The sequence below is a fragment of the Archocentrus centrarchus genome, unplaced genomic scaffold (assembly GCF_007364275.1).
Source record: "Archocentrus centrarchus isolate MPI-CPG fArcCen1 unplaced genomic scaffold, fArcCen1 scaffold_44_ctg1, whole genome shotgun sequence".
In the NCBI taxonomy this organism is placed as follows: domain Eukaryota; kingdom Metazoa; phylum Chordata; class Actinopteri; order Cichliformes; family Cichlidae; genus Archocentrus; species Archocentrus centrarchus.
Genome location: NW_022060270.1, coordinates 2,539,416 through 2,559,882, shown reverse-complemented (window position 1 = coordinate 2,559,882; position 20,467 = coordinate 2,539,416). Strand labels below are relative to the sequence as shown.

The window sequence follows — 20,467 nt, the reverse complement described above, 5'->3', positions numbered from 1 at the left end:
GCTACAAACTTGCACTTACGAGTAAAATTTCAGATTATAAAATTTGCAGAAGCAAATTCATAGATGAAGCAGAAGCCATTGCAGCGAAATTCGATAATAGACCCCAAACTGGGCCATTTGAATCCGACTGAGGTGATTTCTACTGTATTTGTTTTTGCGGTGTATCTTATTTTGAAGGCATGTTTTACCATGGCTCTAACAGCTGACCAGGGAGCGCTGTGGGCAGAGAGCCTGTTATTCATGTTGAGGCGGGATGTTACGAGAACGCTGCTGATAGAGTTGCATACGAATACAAAGTGGATTCCCGTTTTTTATTATTATACGTAGAAAATATCACACTTGGTTATGGTCGTATCATTTATTTTGACGTATTTATTCGCCACACCTTAAAAGCCGGTCCGTGGAAATATTTTCTAACACTAAACCGGTCCGCGGCTCAAAAAAGGTTGGGGACCACTGCTTTATACAACATGCCTCGTTCACACGCATTCATAAAAACACTTCTTTCTAAGCTGAAGTGCTTTCTATCTCACATTCACACACATTCATACTTTGGCATGCAGACTGGACCAGCCAGGAATCAACCTCCAGATTAGTATGTGGCCTCCTTTCCCTCCTGAGCTACAGACAGTGAATCACTAAACACATTTTCAGACATGAATTTTGGACAGTGAATGAAGAATCAGGTGATGACACTGTTTGAAGTTGACCTTTTTCACACTACAGCAGTTAGTTCCCCGTGTTCTAACTACTACAAATACTAAATCACAACAGACACAAATTTGGCTTTTACCAAAACATTGTTATGAGCTTCTATTCTGAAGTAGACAGTGACAGTACAGTGACATAATAAACATTCATCCCAAAAGCTGTCTCTATTTACACACTTGAAACAACAGTAGTCACCACTTCAATTTTCACAGAAAATGAGACACAGCTGGTCAGCATTGATCTATACAGTATATTATCAATGTGATCAATTACCTCAAAAACCTGTTATATATCATTTGAGACCTGTGCTCTGCCCTCTTGTGGATTATCAATGTATTGCAGGCACTGGAACAGTTTTTTTTGCCTTTTCAAAATGTCTGCTGACAGGAGGTCATCCACACATCTTTTTCTGAAAAACCTTTGTTAATTTTGGAGAAGTTGTGGTAAGAATAACATCAAGATTGTTAGTCATTTTTTTAAAATAAATACTTCCTTTGTTGAAGCAATGCATATGTACTTAAAAAATATTTTTTAATATTATAGTTAAACCGTGGTAAAAATGTGTGTATCAAATTTGATACTGCAGGTATTTAAGGTGTTCCAGTCCTGAACTGTCATGTGACATTTTAGTAATTTAATCTACAGAATTCCTGCCACAATACAACCACACACTATTTTTGATGATTGATATAAACTGGTTAATCACTGAAATGCCATTTGAAAATACATTTTGGGCATTTTCAAAGGGGTTCCTTTGAAATTATAATCTCGATGCTGTGCTGACCAATTATTTATGTGTGTATTTTTAGATGTCAAAGAGAGTTGAGGAAGAAGAGAGAAAAAGAAAGTACATTGAAAATCAGAAGGTTTTTTTATTGCCATATGGGTGAACAGGTTCACAGCATTAGGAAATTGCTGCGGTACTTCGTGCTTACAGAAAAAAAAAAACAAATAAGTATAAAAACTATAAGACAATATACAAGTATACAAATTGCAAATATACAGAGATATTAGAGCTATAACTATAGCACAATATTACAAAATTACAAAATATACAGTGCAGAGACTAATTAAAAGATAATAGAATGTAAACTATATTCCACTAATATGTACATCAGTGCAGTCAGACAGGTGCATAGACATAGGGTCATCAGCGTTTGTGGAGGGTGGTGGTAACAGTCTTAGGGTAATTGTTCATGAGTCCAACAGCAGAGGGGAAGAAACTGTTCTTATGGCGGGAGGTTCTGGTCCGTATGGACCGTAGCCTCCTGCCTGAGGGGAGAGGGTCAAAAAGTCTGTGCCCAGGGTGAGAGTGGTCGGCTGTGATCCGACCTGCACGCCCCAGTGTCCTGGAGGTGTACAGGTCCTGGAGAGATGGGAGGTTACAGCCAATCACCTTCTCAGCAGAGTGCACAACGCGCTGTAGTCTCTGTTTGTCCCTAGTGGTGGCTCCAGCGTACCACACAGTGATGGAGGAGGTGAGGATGGACTCAATGATGGCAGTATAGAACTGCACCATGGTCCTTGCTGGCAAGTTGAATTTCTTCAACTGCCGCAGGAAGTACATCCTCTGCTGGGCCTTTTTGATGACAGAGGTGATGGTGGGCTCCCACTTGAGGTCCTGGGTGATGGTAGTTCCCAGGAAGCGAGAAGAGTCCACTGTGGTGATGGGGGTGTCAGTCAGGATGATGGAGGGTAGAGGGGCTGTGTGCTTCCTAAAGTCCACTATAATCTCCACTGTCTTCTGGGCGTTCAGTACCAGGTTATTGTGGCTGCACCAGGACGCCAGACGTTTGACCTCCATCCTGTAGGCCGACTCGTCCCCGTCTGAGATGAGTCCGATGAGAGTCATGTCGTCTGCAAACTTAATAAGCTTGACAGACTGGTGGTCAGAGGTGCAGCAGTTGGTATACAGGGAGAAGAGCAGAGGAGAGAGGACACAGCCCTGAGGAGTGCCAGTGCTGATGGTCCGGGAGTCCGAGACATTCTTCCCCAGCCTCACGTGCTGCTTCCTGTTCGTCAGGAAGTCAGTGATCCACCTGCAGATGGGATCAGGCACGTTCATCTGGGACAGCTTTTCTTGGAGGAGATCAGGGATGATGGTGTTGAAGGCAGAGCTGAAGTCCACAAACAGGATCCTGGCGTAGGTTCCCTGGGAGTCCAGATGCTGTAGGATGAAGTGCAGAGTCAGGTTGATGGCGTCGTCCACAGACCTGTTGGCTCTGTAGGCAAACTGCAGGGGGTCCAGAAGGGGGGCTGTGAGGGACTTGAGGTGGGACAGCACCAGACGCTCAAATGACTTCATGACCACAGAAGTCAGAAGTCATCAAATGTCATCAATATGATAATAGATGGCAATTCAAGTGACATAGAACAGTTAGGAGAAGATGAGGAAGAGGAGGAGGAGGAAGAATGGACTCCTCAGGCCATGCATGATGATGATGATGGAAGTTCAGCTAGCAGTGATGAGGAAGGCTATCAGGATGAAAGTATAGCCCAGACAAGTATGGAGGTTGAGGTCTCAAGAACAACTCTGGACACAATCAGTAATGAGTCAGTGAAGGGCAAGGCAAAAAGCAAAAAATACAGATGGAGAAAAATACAATATCAAGCTCCATCTGTTGATTTCATTCCAAGTATTGAGGAAGGCACAGAGCAAAGGTGTGACATGACACCATACATGTACTTCAAACAGTTTGTTAGTGATGAAATGCTACAGGAAATTGCTAAGCAAACAAACATGTACAGTGTACAGAAGCAGGGCAAGTCAATAAACACAACTGCCAAAGAGATTGAGCAGGTTCTAGGCATGTACATGCATATGGGGCTAGTACAAATGCCCAGTGTGAGAGCCTACTGGGAGATGGAAACAAAGCTCCCCGCAGTTTGTGATGTGATGTCTCGAGATCGGTTTCTGAAATTGCTGACACTGATTCACTTTCAGGACAACCTCAGTGCATCTGATGATGCAAAGAAAGACAAATTGTGGAAGCTCAGGCCATGGTTACAACAACTGCAAAAACAGTTTCTCTGCATTCCTCGTGAAGAATGCCACGCAGTTGATGAAATTATGGTACCATTTAAGGGAAAGTCTCATCTACGTGTCTAGATGCCTGCAAACCCTCACAAATGGGGTTTCAAAATGTGGGGACGAGCTGGACAGAGTGGCTTTCTTTATGACTTTGATATTTGTCAAGGTGCAGAAAACCCAAACAGAGAGAAGTCTGAAGTTGGTGTTACTGGAGAAATTGTGCTGAAAATGACATCAACACTTCCTGCAGGAAGAAATCACAAAGTCTTTGCGGACAACTACTTTACATCAGTTCCTCTGGTCCAACATCTAAAAGAGAGAGGAATCCACTACATCGGCACAATCCGCATGAACAGGATGAAAGACTGCGTCATGAAAGATGAAAAAGAAATGAAGAAAAGTGGAAGAGGGTCAATGGACTTCAGAGTGAATCAAGACAACAACATCATTGTGAGATGGTATGACAACAAAGCAGTGAACCTGATTTCCTCTTATGTCGGCATTGAACCAGTGGGAAACGTGAAACGCTGGGATCGCTAGTCCAAAACTCATGTGATGGTTCCCAGACCAGCCATTGTTGAAACATATAACAAGTTCATGGGAGGTGTTGATCTCCTTGACATGCTGTCTGCACTTTACAAATTCAGCTTCAGATCCCGAAGATGGTACATGTACATCTGGTGGCACACTGTTACTGGAGCAGTCATCAACGCTTGGAACCTCTACAGAAGAGATCAAAAGAAGCTACAACCTAAAATGAAACCAGTGGCTCTGCGAAGATTTCAGGCTTTGGTTGGCACTTCTCTCACAACCGCAGGAAAGGTCAAAATCAGGTGTGGCAGACCACTGTCCTCTCCAGAAGCAACTCCAACACCACCCCGTAAAAGGCCAAGCTGCAGTGTCCTTCTTGATGTGAGAAAGGATGGCATTGATCATTTTCCAACATGGGAAACCCGGCAGAGATGCAAGCACTGCACCGGCAATCACTTTTCACATGTCTACTGTGCAAAGTGTAAGGTACATCTGTGCCTGAACAAGTACAGAAACTGTTTTTGTGCCTACCACGAAGTGAAATAACTGGCTGTAAAAAGTTCAATGTAAAAAAAACAAAAAACAAAGAAGTAAACTGCCTAGAGTGTTCTAAACTTGTTAAATGTTATGGGCAAAACAGTCTTTTGTTCCTTAAATTAACATTGTTGTGAGCAAAACGTTAACAGAAAAGCCTAGTGTATCAGATGTGATACAAAAAAAACATCATAAACAAAGTGATGTGGCAAAAACTTTTTTTTGGATTTTGTTTAAAGGCCTAATAAACATGTCAATTCTAAAAAATTAGAATTTTCTCACTATATTTTGATGGGTCAGGCTTTAAAGGGATAAAGGGTACCTGATAAGTATGAAAATATTAAATCTAATACTGAAACTAAATAAAACTAAGCATAAAACCAAAAATAAAAACAAGCAAAACCACTCTGAAAATTAATTAAAACTAACTGAATTAGAGAGAAAAAAGTAAAAACTAACTAAAACTAAACTATAATGTAAAATCCAAAACTATTTTAACCCTGCTATCTGCTGATTGGCACAATGATCTTTGGTGGTCATCTCAGGCTGCTCTTCAGCAGCATTCCTGGGCTCCACACACCTGCTGTTCTGTGGGGATGTGTGGAGGATCCAATGAAACACATTTACTTTCAAAAAAAATCTGTACATCTCAAAGATAAGTGCTCATATCTAACAGTCAGTACAGGCTCATAAAGCACCTTGAGACACCTTGTTGTAAATCAAACTTAACTGAAATGAAAGAATTGTGAAAAGATTTTACTATCTTTAGTAACGATAACTTCATAAGCCCTCTGCATCTTATCCAGATGGGTAATAACATCTGCTGCCCCCTTATTTGAAAGCTTATCTTTTTTAGCAATAAATTAAATGGGTTTATAGCCGATAGCCCCAAGTTTCCGCACCTGAAATTAGGTAAAAGAGTTGGCACAGATTACTTAAACCCACCGTATTATTAGAGCACAAGTAATAGTTTATCTTTAGCAAAATATAGGTAAAATACTGTTGCAAAATATAAACAGGCATAGTTTATTTGATATCTAATTTAAAAAAAAGAAACTTTTAATAAAAGAAACTATGAAGGTTATGGCGACCGAGTATGATCTTAAAACAGCTCATCCATCATACACGGATATGAGTAGCAACAGGATTTTGCGTGTAAAGCCCAGATCATGTTGTGCTCATTGACAGTACTGATTATATGGAACATATGGACTTCACTTAATGTTAATCTATGAAAGATGAGGATTTTTACTTGCTGAAATACGAGCAGAATCAATTTCGGTTTTTCAGGATAGTTTTCCCCCACTGGCCATCCAGTGACTCCACCTTTTCTTTTAGTTTTTAGACGGAGCAGGTTTTTCTGCTTGCCTGATCTGAAATTCAGGCCCTGGCAAGATGCACAGGGCCTGAATTTGGGGCATGTCATGTTGAGACAAAGAGTAATGCACACAAAAATAGGCAACTTACAACTTAAACAGCCCACTGACAAGCAACTAAAATAGACAAAAAAAAAAAAAAAGATGAAGAGGTAAACAACGAGAGAAAAAGGCAGACAGGGACAGAAGGACTGACAAATAAGAGCAGCGAGAACGGTGATATATGTCTATGATAAATGTCTATGCCCTGCCCAAGCGTCCATATGTGACGACTAATATAAGGAGTGAGACGTGTTGATTATATACTTTAATACAGAATGAGAGTGGGTGTTTTCCGTGATTCACACACATATACGGTATGACATTTCGTCTTATAAATATTTAACTGGTTGTTATAAAGCTTCCAAAATGTAAACGTTCTCCGACACCTCCTTACTTGGCTGCGCCTCCATGGACTGGAGGCGGGGATCGTGGGTGAAAGTTCACCGGCATATCACTCACGTATCAGGTGACAGCGTGGGGAAGCTGGATCCCACGAGCGGCTTGAATTCAAAGCCAAAAGCAAGGCTGCCGAAGAAAAAAGTCAGCATGACCAGTGAGAGGGTTTCAGGTCTGTGCGGGGAGGAGGACGAAGCTCTGCGATATTACGACGACGAAGACGACCTCGAGGCGTTTTCTGATGCCGACCTAGGCTGTGAGGACGGAGGTAGGGGATATCTGTGCTGCTTTGAAAGGTCATACACTAACAGAGGGCTGACTTCGGCCCTGTTTTTTCTCTTTTGAAGTGTTAGAGTTGCGGACGCTTAACTGTGGCTAATCCAGTCATAGCCATATACAGTCATCCCTCACTTATATATATATAATTTTTTTTTTTTTTAAGGATTTATAAACCCGTCCCACACTCATATAAACTTTTCCCACTCTCTTACTACTATTGAATGATGAATTATGTAGCTGTGCAGTACTAGCGATGAAGATGATGACGATGAGATGAATGTACAGTACAGCACAGCCAAGAAGAGCATTACAGCTCTTCTGAAGACACCACACTACTTAATTAGGCGCTTCATGAGGTGGTGCAGTATCTTCACCCTCACACGTAACTTCTATTTCCGCTAAAGGCGTATATATATATATATATATATATATATATATATATATATATATTTTTTATAATTTATTTTATTTTTATTTTTTTTTGGACAGACATTCCTTAATATTTTTCAAGACCCTAAGGCAGAGGTTCCCAACCCGCGGTCGGTGGACCTGTACTAGTCCATGGGTCATTCGCTACCGGGCCACACTTAAAGAATAAATGCCTTGCATTATTTCCATTTTACTTTTTATCTGTGTCTGAACAATGTTTTATTTTGAAAAATGGGCTGATTCCTATGTCACATCCCTCTATGACTTCCTCTTGACGTGTCATGTGTTACGTCACCGCTAAAATTAAAACCACAAGCTTCACTGGTTCCGGTGCCTGTCTAATGAAATTGGTTGGTTGACCTACATAACATTGTTTAAATATTTAAGTGCTCAACAAGAGTAGAAAAGCGCTATATAAGAACTAGTCCATTTAGCATTTATATATAGCAGCACAGGGATAGCAGTGACCCAGCCATCAAGCTGACTCTCCAACGCTCAGCACGCGGCTCTGCAGCCACTCTCCATGTGAAATCAATGCTCGTATCGGTGTGTGTGTGCTAAAACCAGCCAACCCACAAGCAAAACTGAGCTGCAGAGAAACAAGGTCAGGGCTCACACTGATTCAGTGTTATGGTGAGTTGTATTTTTCATCCACTTTATACAGTAAAAATTGCCTAAGTCAAAGTCTCACAAATCAAATTTTTGCTCTAGTCGGATGGCTTCTGCAGGTCCTCATTTTTCCTAATGTTAAATGCAATAAAATCATCACCTAAATCAGTCGGATTTTCGCCTACCTTGAATGAAAAATCTGGTCCCATTGTAATACATTTCCAATTAAATGTGATCGCATAAGTCGGATGAGTTTAGCACTTAAGCCCTCCTCAGCTCCCGTCCGCCCACTTCCATGCATCAGTTCGTTCATGCACAACTGCACACACTAAAAAGGCCTGGAGATCACTTTAGTGTCTATATCAGTTCATTTCACCGGAGACAATCATGGCACTCACACTTAAAGTATAAGCAAAAATATGAGATTATAAAATTTGTAGAAGCAAATCTAGAGATGAAGCAGTTGTAGTGAAATTCAATATTAGATCGAAACTGCCAGATATTTGGAAGAATCGGATTTTATCCAACTTACACTTAAGATGAATTTTTTACAAGTCAGATGAAATTCCATGGGCCATTTGAATCCGACTGAGGCGATTTCTACTGTATTTGCTTTTGTGGTGTATCTTATTTTGAAGGCACATTTAAATGTTACCATGGTGACCAGAGAGCATTCTGGGCAGAAAGGATGTTATCCGGTCTTTAGGTCCGACATCATTTCCGGGTCCAAATGCTCCTATATAAACAGCAATGGCATAACCAATGACTGTTCACTATTAAAGATGATTTTAACATACCTTATCAACTGCAGTCATTTCTGCTTTTCTTTCTCATCGGTAAAATCACAGCTAAGTGAGCTAAGTGAGTCGGATCAGTTAAAACAACCAGAGACACAGCATTGCGGCATATTGATTACATGAGAGTTTGGACCCGAAAATGGAATTCTACGTCATCACTTAACAACCGGATTCATGCTGTGGTATGATGTTACCAGTACGCTGCTGATGGAGTTGCATACCAATACACAGTGGATTCACATTTATTATTATACTTAGAAAATATCACACTTTTGATTATGGTCGTGTCATTTATTTTGATGTATGTATCCACCACACCTTAAAAGCCAGTCTGTGAAAATATTTTCTAACACTTAACCGGTCTGTGGTTCAAAAAAGGTTGGGGACTGCTGCACTAAAGATTACCGCAGTCATGCCATGTGCGCTTGAAAAATAATTTGCTTTACATCAGTATTTGTGGTTCAACTCATGGCGCCTTTAGGTGCACTTTGTAAATTTAGCTATCTATACTTCAACAGACATAGTTAATATCATTTAGTGCTGCAATTTAATAGTTTGCATATTCTATACAAAACTCAAGTGATATTAAACATATGCAATGCTATACAGGCATATTTACATATTACCAAAAATATAACAAATTTGTTACAAGTGTATGGCACCATGGTCTTGCTGAAAGTTTACTTGTGAAAAGACAAGTTTCAAATGTTTAATGCAACAGATATTCAAAAATCCATACAAAATTGAAATCAAATTGTTTCCTGCAAATGTCACAAACCCAGTAAACATGTTCTGAAGTGCCTCTGAGATCATTTGCACATTGTTTGACTGCATTTTGAAACTATTACCTTCCAAAATCATCACATCATCCTGTCCACTTCTGTATGAGAATGTATTTCAAAATCCATGAAAAATATAAATCAGCTTGTTTCTTTACAAACTCTCTGGGCACTTTTTTAAATATCTTACATCTTGTCTAACAGATGCTCTAAGGGACAAGTTTAAGGTCCCATCAGTATACCATACAATACCATACCACTTTATGTATAAAGGGCTGAACAAAGTGCTGTACAATAACATCAAACATAAAAGACAAACACAAGCCAGAGGTGTTTCTGTATCTCCACCAGTGTTCTTGCCAGTTCAGCCTAATACCACCATTGTTGTTTTTTAACAATGTCCTCTTATATTTTTCCAAGTCTTAGAATTTGCCATTTCTGCTGACTTTGGGACCAAACCAGTGAATATGACAATAATAATAATAATAATAATAATAATAATAATAATAATAATAATAATAATAGCAGCAAGTGTGAGTACTTTAAGGACTACATATTACAGGTCACCAGATACTCCAGTCATGACTTTTGTAAATCTTTACTGCTTGTTTTCTAAAAATGAATGACATATTTTAAATAGTATCAGAACAGTTTTCCACTTTGCTTCAGTCCATTTTGTGTTTGTAGAGAAGGCAGCAGCCTTTCTGGATCATTTTAATTATATGGCTTCTACTTTGTGTGATATATGGGGTGGCTGTAGCTCAGTAGGTAGAGCAGGTCACCTACTGATCGGAAGGTCAGCGGTTCGATTCCTGGCTACTCCAAGCTACATGCCAATGTATCCTTGGGCAAGATACTTAACCCCAAGTTGCTCTCCGACCGTCCTGTCGGAGTATGAATGTGTGTGAATGTTAGCTAATTAAAAGCACTTAGCTTAGTATAAACATGGAAGTGCTTGTATGAATGTGAGTGCATGGGTGAATGTAAACATGTTGTGTAAGCGCTTTGAGTGCTCTGACTGAGTAGAAAAGCGCTATATAAGAGCTAGTCCATTTTACCATATAACTTTCTTGAGCCCATGCAATGATTTCCATGACCATGATCCATGATCCATCCATCCATCCATTTTCTTCCACTTCCGCTTGTCTTGGGCCGGATTTTTTTTTTTTAAAGACTGTCATGTCTGGCAGATTTTGCAAGCAGAATTGTAATCTGGATGCACTGTTGTGCCTGACATATTTGTTCTACCAATATGAGCTCTATAGATTCTCTATAAGCTCTATAGGGGAAGGTCTCTTTGAGGTGCACATGCGCACACACACCTACCCACATATGTGCACACATATACACACACCCCTACCTACACGCAATCACCCACCAAAATACAACCACGAAGACTGTGACAAATGCACAAGGATACAAATTCATCCATATCTACCCACCCTCTGAAGCTGGGGCGAGTAGCAATATCCACATCACTGCAGACGCAGCCCCGATCTGTCTGTCGATCTCCCATCACTCGTGAATAAGACCCCAAGATACTTAAACACCTCGACCTGGGCAAGAACTTGTCCCTAAGCTAGAGAGGGCACTCCACCCTTTTCTGGCTGAAGACCATGGCCTTAGACTTAGAGGTGCTGATTCTCATGCCAGCCGCTTCACACTCGGCTGCAAACCATTCCACTGCGAGCTGGAGGCCACCACCTGATGAATCCAACAGGCTTGCATCATCTGCAAAGAGCAGAGACGAGATTCTGAGGCCACCAACTGAGAAGCCTTCCACCACCTGGCTACGCCTAGAAATTCTGTCCATAAAAATTATGAACAGAATCGGTGACAGGGCAGCCTTGGCGGAGTCCAGCACCGACAGGAAACAAGTCCAACTTGTTGTTAGCTATATGGACCAAGCTCTGATTGCGGTTGTACAGGGACTGAATGGCCCGCAACAACGGACCAGACACCCCATACTCCCACATGACCTCCCACAGGGTACCTCAAGGGACACGGTCGAATGCCTTCTCCAGGTCCACAAAGCACATGTAGACTGGTTGGGCAAACTCCCACGCACACTCAAATATACTTGAGAGCAGTGGCGCAAAAAGGGGGTATGCAGTATATGCAATGCATAGGGGCGCCACAAAAGAGGGGGCGCCAAAACGATGTGGAAAAATATTTCTCTAGTTGCATTTTCTGTATTTAACAGCTGTGCATATGACATGATCAATAACAGATGTGCGGCGCTGATTAGGAGCCCCTGCGCTCCTTCACCTCCCCTCCTCCTGTCCCCTTTTAAAGACAGTCGGTAAGTTATGTCATAGAAGTCTCGTATTTTATAAGTCCACGAATAAGTGATCTGCACACATGAACACAGTAAATGTTGAGAGGATGCAGATGGTGCGTTTTTTGTGTGTGTGTGTGTGTGTGTGTGTGTGTGTGTGTGTGTGTGTGTGTGTGCAGTGTTGTAGCTAGTGGTCGGTCACAAGGCGCCGCTCCGGATTTCACCTTCACTTTCGGAGCTCTGCTGTCTCTGCATTTAGCAAACAGGAGCGCACCCCGTGGACTCCTCACCGGCTAGATCGCTGCTTTTATCGCTGCTTGCGCCTCTATTATTTCACTGCAATTTACAATCTACCACAGCAGGGAAAGTTCACAATGTGCACGTTTGATGTCCCTAAGGTCATGCACGCACTTGATTTCGCAGCTACAGAAATTGAAATGACAACCGGCATGAATGAGAAGAAGTAAGAAGAAAAACGAAGATCAAATGAAAATTTCAGGCATGCTTTAGCATGAGTGGATCATCGCTGACAAGTTTTTTTCCATGCCTCCATTGTTCTGTGTGGTTTTACTCCTGTGCAGAGAATGTCAGCTGCTATTTTTTTCCTTACATCAGCTGTAGCCACCAGACCGATCACTATAACCACAATCTGGTGATAATCACACTATTGTGGTTTGTGCGATTGTTTGGTGCCGTTTCCTTCACACCTGTGTAATAAGGCACGTCACCAAACTCAGAAGCTATTTACACCAGAAAAGACTGAAACTGCTGTGATTTAAACCTCTTATAAAGTTCACTGTCTGTGTTTCTGTGTTTATGACGCGTTCTGTCTTCAGGACTTTGCTGCGCACCGTTTCCTGCTGTGTGACGCAGTGATGCACTGTCAGCTCACCTGTGCAGGTCTCCCTCTTCATCTTGTCCCATATCTGTCCCACCAATCCGCTCTTTTCCCCGCATCGCGAGTGAGGAAAAGAGACAGATGGTTTACCTCCAATGTCAGCCTTCAGGTCTTTTGCCTCCCACCTGATTGGAAAATCCCTGTTTTCCACTTTTCGTTTGGTCATTTTTGGGGAGTCAGGCAGCTTAAATGTCACCAAAGTGCTGACCGATGTTTTTATCCGCTCATCATTGATCAATCGGCAATACGGAAAACGGGATAGCACAGTTCTTGCCGGCTGCCGGCAGCTGTTGCAGTGCATTGTGGGATTTGTAGTGTAAGTGGTGGAAGCACATTTATCCGCGGGCCAAGCTATATGAAATCATCTTGCTGGCCGTATAAAATTAGATCGTGGGCTGGAAGTGGCCCGCAAGCCTCGAGTCTGACACATTTGACATAGAGAAAAACTGCAGTACGGAACTTAAAATGTGTAGATCAATTGTTAGTACGAAAAATTATTTCTTATCTGATTACTTGACTAATTGATGGAATAATCAAAACAATACTCGATTAATAAAATAGTTGCAGCCCTACTGGTATTCAGAAAGCCATAGTCAAACATTAGTTTTCAGCACCAGTGGAGCTGTGAAAGGCCTTCAAGAAAAATGACATGCACCTCGAGAAATGTAACTACAGGTTCACAAAGACTGTGATTAGGCTTTAGATGTGCTTTCTGGTTACATGTGTAGGCCCTGTCACTCAGCTAACAAGCAGGAGCAACTTTTAGTGGTTAGCATTAGCTTGCTAATTAGCATTGGGGGGGGGGCATCCAAAATGTGTCCGCATACACCTCAGAAAGTATATAGCTGCGCCCCTGCTTGAGAGGATAATGACTAGGGCTGCAACAATTAGTCTACACTGTTGACAATAATTGACAATAGTTGACGAATTTAATTGTTGTCAATAGTCGTTTTTTATTACTGATGATTTCATTTTTTTAAACAGAGTGAGACGTCTTCCTGTCCATCTATCTCTGGCAAGCTTTACACATGGGCAATAGCATTCAGCGGGATGTTTAGTCATGGTGGTTACTGGTGAAGCAAGACGACGTGCTAAATGATCCAAGGTTTGGGACAGTTTCACCCTCGATAAAGATAAAAATAAACTTATCTGCAACATTTGCAAAGCGGACCTTACATATAATGGAAGCACTTCTGTGATGCACGAGCATTTAAATTGGAGGCACATCAGACATCTGAAAGCAGACATGGAGTTGGACGCACCCCGGTAAGCTAATTAACAGCACACATGAGGCGACAACTCGTATATACTGTTATTTGTAGAAAAAAGGTTGTGTGTATGACTGCAGAACAGATAACAAAAAATACAACTTGAATTAATTTTAAAAGATGTACTTTGTTTTTGAAACAAGTGTCTTTTATGAAATTTATGTAGCATGAAGAAGACCATGGATGACTTTATGCAAAGGACGCAGATGTGTACTCCGGGGGCAGGCAACTGCCCTCACTGAGTCTATACTACACATGCTGATAAAAGAAATGAGGCCGCTCTCCCTCGTCGATGGTGAAGGGTTTCAAGAAATGATTCGCCAGTACAATCCAAATTACATCCTCCCATCCAGAACCCATTTAATCCATTTGATGGAGAAAAAAATATGAGACATTTTTGAAGGTAACGCACACACATGTACACATACAAACATTGTATTTCTCATAAGAAATTCTATATTTGAGTCATGTAACTGATAAATATTTAATACTTTGGTTAAGTCATGAGATAAATGCAATAATTAATTAAAAATATAAAAATTTCATAAACCTACTGCAAATATTGTGTGGGTTGTTGTTCTTACATATATGTACTATAAAAATATTTACAAGTTCAACTCTGTCTTAAAAGGTCAAGGAGATCATAAAAGAGGTCAGCAGCGCCCTCACACTGACAGTGGATGTGTGGACCAGCTATGCCACAGAGGCATATCTTGGAGTGTCCTGCCATTTTATCACCAAAAATTGGCAAATAAAGACTTTCAACCTTGCCTCTCCTCCAGAGGCATACTGTTGCAAACATTGTGACATGAATGGAGGAGGTGATAGGGAAATTTGACATGTTGCCCAGCAAAATTAAAGCAGTAGTTCACGACAATGGGTCTAACATTGTGGCAGCAATGCAGATGCTGGAACACTTGAGAACACTATTCAGCTTATAGTTAATAGCGCCCTCAAAGAGCCCATCATCAGCAAAGCTGTTGGTGCTGCAAGAAACCTGATAGAACACTTCATGAGAAGTGAGCTGGCCAATTCAAAACTGAAGAAAAAACAGAAGCAAATGAACACCCCAGAGCACAAGCTGATTCGGGATGTCAGTACAAGATAGGAACAGTACTTACTATATGGTAGAGACTCCTTGAACAGCGGTGGTCTGTCACTGCAACTCTGTCAGCTCCTGAGGTAACTCCAAGAGGCAAGCACTACTTTGAGTTAAAACCAGATCAGTGGGTGTTGCTTGTTCTGGGCAGTGCATCTGTACACCCTCTCTGTAGAGAGAGAGAACCCACTTGTTCTTGCAGCTGCCATTGACCCAAGATTCAAAAAGCTGAGGTTTATGTTAGCTGAAGATGGTACAAGGCTGAAAGCTGCAGTTGAAGTTCTTGCTATCAAAGTAGCAAAGGTGGAGAATGGAACACATGATGGCTGCGACCCTGAGCTACAGCAGAAGAGGGTGTGTGTTCCACGGGAAAACTCAACACAGGACAGCCTGCTTCAGTCTGACACAGTTTGAGTGAGGGAGATGAAGAAACCCAGGAGGCCCAAAAGATTGAAATGGTGAGAAGGGAAGTTCAAATGTTCTTCACAGAGCCAGCAATATCAAAAAAGGAAGACCCTATCAAATGGTGGAAAGAAAATTAAGGGCGTTTTCCTACACTGTCAAATCTGACAAGATCTCTTCTGTGCATTCCTGCAACATCTACCCAATCAGAGCAAATTCTCTCTGCTGCAGGGAATATCTGCATATCTGGAATATCTTATGGTTGGGAAAAATGGACCATGAAATTTATATCAGCAGCAAACCTGATTAAAATTTTGGAATTAAGTATCCATCTTTCGTGTGTTTACTACCACATTTTAAATAACCTTATGATAATGTAAAAGCTGATAGCTAAATAAGTGCCATTTCATAATTATGTGATTCGCAATCCGATTAGTTGACTAATCGTTTCAATAGTCGTTGACTAATCGACTATTCAAATCAATTCAATTCAATTTTATATATATAGCGCCAAATCACAACAAACAGTTGCCTCAAGGCGCTTTGTATTGTGGGTAAAGACACTACAATAATACAGAGAAAACCCAACAGTCAAAAGGACCCCCTATGAGCAGCACTTGGTGACAGTGGGAAGGAAAAACTCCCTTTTAGCAGGAAGAAACCTCCAGCAGAACCAGGCTCAGGGAGGGGCAGTCATCTGCCGCGACCGGTTGGGCTGAGGGGAGAGAGAGAGGACAAAAGACATGCTGTGGAATAATTAATGATTAAATGCAGAGTGGAGTATAAGCAAAGTAAATGAGGTAAATGAAAAGAAACTGTGCCTTTCTTCCGGTTCCGGTATGATGGCGCTTGCGTTTGGCTCTGCCGCTATCGCCGCAAATTGTGTTTTTCCCCGCTACTTGTATTTTTTTCTGCTCTGCTACTTTTGCTCTGTTTTAGGAATGTACTGCCTGTACTGGTTTACGATCGCCTTTCACTGCTTTCCATCCGTACCTCCATGATAGGTCAAAATACCTTTTTCCCTGGCGCTGGCACTCTCCATTCTTTTCCCCCGGATATCATCTCTTCGTTGGGCGCCCTAACTGAGCCGGCTATCGAATTTCGCAGGCCTCGCAGGAAGAGAGGAAAACGCCCAATCGATTTCCAATAAATCCTTCTTATTGAATGATTTTATAACTACCAAAGACCTAGACTTCTTATTTCTGACTGAAACCTGGCAGCGTGACTCTGATTTTATATCTCTCATTGAACTGTGTCCTGATGGTTATTCCTTCAGCAGCCAGCTTCGGCTTTCCGGTCGAGGTGGTGGTACTGCTGCAGTGTTTCGTAACCGTTTCTCCTGTTGCCAAACCCAGACCGGTCATTTCTCATCATTTGAACTACAGCTTCTTAAAGTTGGAACTAAGGACCCTCTGTATGATGCGGTTGTATATCGCCCTCCTGGCTCGTGCAGCCTATTCTTAAAGGAGTTCCATGATTTTTTAGCCTCCACTATAAAATTGTCTAGGCTGATCATCGTTGGTGATTTTAATATTCATATTGATGATGACACTGACCTCCTTGCTAGGGAATTTATTAGTGTCATCAACTCTTTTCACTTTACCCAACATGTGTCTGGCCCTACACATGAAAAAGGTCACACTTTAGACCTGGTCTTCACTCTAGGTCTGAATGTTGACTTCATTTACTCTAACAATGTTTTTATCTCTGATCATTTTTGCATTGTTTTTGATTTGTCATATCATGTGACTCTGTCCCCTGCTTGATGCAAGGTCAGCTCTCGCATCTTAAACTCTTCAACAGCAGATGTTTTTTCAGATAGATTCAATTTATCTTTATCCTTGTCTGACGATGTTGATCATTTAACAAATCTATTTAATGCTCACTGTCATACTATTTTAAACGAAGTCTGTCCAGTTGTAATGAGATTAACTCCTGTCTTTAAATCCTCGCCCTGGATTGACGATAATATTCATGGCTTAAAGCGTTCTTGCTGCAAGTCTGAGCGTTTGTGGAAGAAAACTCGCTTACATGTCCACCTTTTATATCTAAAGGACCTCCTAGTCTACTTTAATAATTCAGTTAAAGATGCGAGGGCCACCTATTTTTCTAATCTGGTCACGAAAAGTAAGGGTAATGCAAGAGTGGTATTTGATACCATTACTGTTATTGTTAATCCTGCTTTACCTACTGCACCAATCTTTTCCAGTTGTTCCAGTTGTTCGCTGACCGTTCCCGCCCCAGCCCTGTCTTTCTCGTTAGAAAGTTTCTCTCCGATCACTTCACCTGAGCTGCTAAAATTAGTTAAATCTATGAAAGTGTCTTCGTGTTGCCTGGATATTCTACCTGCATCCCTATTTAAAAATGTTTTTCCACACATCAGTTCATGTATTCTTTCTATAATAAATACTTCACTGCTCTTAGGTCAAGTTCCCGCTTTTCTTAAGACCGCTGTCATCCATCCACTTTTAAAGAAATCCAAACTTGACCCTGCTGCTTTCAATAATTATAGACCAATATCTAAATTACCAGTCTTATCTAAGATATTGGAAAAGGTTGTTGCTAAGCAGCTTACTGTCTTTCTGGAACAACATAATATCCTGGATAAATTTCAGTCTGGCTTTCGTAGAGCTCACTCTACTGAGACAGCTCTCCTTAGAATCTCCAATGATGTTTTGTTGAGTAGGGATGCAGGAGAATGTTCCGTTGTATTGATGTTGGATCTTTCTTCTGCTTTTGACACTGTAGACCATGAAGTTTTACTTGATAGACTACAGCGCTGGGTGGGTATATCTGGATCTGCCCTGAAATGGTTCACTTCATACTTGTCAAATCGTCGATTTCATGTGGCAGTTTCTGATTTCAGATCCGACTCTGCTTATCTTGCGTATGGCGTCCCCCAAGGTTCTGTTTTGGGCCCCCTGCTGTTTCTGTTATATTTGCTCCCTTTGAGGCATGTTCTAAACTAGGGCTGCAACGATTCATCGATTAACTCGATTAAATCGATTAAATCGATTCTAAAAAATTATCAACACAAATTTACTGTGTCGATGCTACGTTTAAACTCCGCAGCGCTCAGCTGTCTCGGTGTAATCAGCGCTCCTCACTAGCATTAGCAGCATTAGTGCTCCGTCGTCTTTTTTTTTGGGTTTATTGGTGGCTGGCAAACCAACATAGAACTACATTACCGCCACCTACTGGACTGGAGTATGACTCACGCACGCACGCGCGCACACACACGCAGATTCTAAAAAGTTTTCCGTCACTGCGATGGATTTCCTTTCACACAGAGTGGATCATCGCTAGAGTTGCCACCTGTCTCGTAAAATACAGAACCCAGTTACGGGACTCCGTGGAATACGGTTCCGTACTTTACCGGACGGGTGGCAACTATTGCTGATATTCATTTCCACGCCTCCACTGCTCTCTGTGTGTCTGTGTGTGTTGTGCTCGTTGAGAATTTCAACTGTTATTTTTGTCTTTACTTAAGCTGTAGCTACCAGAACTGGTTTGCTAGCGAGCACGGGCCATTAGCACTAGCAATGGCTCTGTACCGGAAGGCCCGCCCCCCAGGACCGAGGGGCTTCCTGAAAATATTTTTTATACTTTAATCCCTTATTAGTGACTAAATATAGACCTGCAGTAGAAACGTATTTTCGACAATGCTTGTGAATACAAAGCATTACAACATTACTCACACATGCACCATGGCTCCCGCAGCCACTAGTTTTTCAGAACACTCATAGCAGGCAGCGGTTTTAACTGCGCAAGCGCAAAGAGACGGTGAGCTCAAGTAGTGCAAAAGGAAACGTTTTTCCAGCGTCCAAAACAGCAGCTTTTTCTTTTAGTAACCACTATTAAATCTGTGAAACAGCTGGAGGTCCTTCATCAAGCACCTGATCAGCAAGTGTTAAGGTGAAGAAAAGAGAACTTTGTAGCTGCTCCATCCACCGCTGCTTGTTCACAGGCGAAAAAATGTAGTACGGATGTTAAAATACGCAGATAAACTATTAATAAAAAAAAAGTATTTCTTATCCGATTACTCAATTAATCGATGGAATAATCGATAGAATACTCGATTACTAAAATAATCGTTTTATGCAGCCCTATTCTAAACACTTTTGAGGGAATATCGTACCACTGTTATGCTGATGACATCCAGCTGTACATTTCTTTCAAGCATGAACATGTCTCAAAGTTGCAGGTACTAATAATGTGTTTAAAATCCCTTAAAAGCTGGCTAGCTGAAAATTTTCTTCAACCTAATGAGGACAAAACTGAAATTCTGATCTGTGCTCCAGATACATCTGTCTCTAATATAATGATGGCCCTTGGTCCTCTTGCTAAATTCGTTAAACCTTCTATTAGGAACCTTGGGATAACCTTTGACCTGCCTTTATGCGTGACTCTCATGTTAAATCGTTGACGCATTATTGTTTCTTCCACCTTAGGAATATTACTAAGCTTACCTCCATCATATCTCATTCTGAACTTGAGATGGTTATTCATGCATTTATATCCTCTCGCCTGGACTATTGTAATGCATTGTTTACCTGTCTTAGCAAACATTCCCTGTAGCATTTAGAGGCTGTTCAGAATGCTGCTGCTAGGCTTCTGACCAAATCTTCCAAATATTCTCACATCACCAGTTACACTGGCTACCTGTGAAATTTAGAATACAGTTTAAGATTTTGGTACTTACATTTAGAGCTCTTCACGAGCAAACCCCATTGTATATTAGTGAACTCCTTAACTTATATACTCCTTCTAGATCACTGCGGTCATGTGATCAGGGACTACTGTCTGTGCATTCTACAAGACTGAAAACTAAAGGAGACAGAGCTTTTGCCTCAGTGGCTCCCCGTCTCTGGAACTCTCTCCCTGTCCATCTTACAGCGGCGGACTCATTGATACATTTTAAAGGTCTTTTAAAAACACATCTTTTTAGCTTGGCATTTGTTTAATTTGTTTTTATTTTGTTTTTATTATTCTTTGTCCTGTTGTGAAG

The 20,467-nt window shown here is 41.3% G+C and overlaps 1 pseudogene; it reads left to right on the top strand.

The window, feature by feature from the left end:
• Window positions 1-3,052: 3,052 nt before the first annotated feature.
• LOC115777152 (ras-related GTP-binding protein D-like) overlaps window positions 3,053-20,467 on the top strand; it is a 113,321-nt pseudogene continuing 95,906 nt past the window's right edge.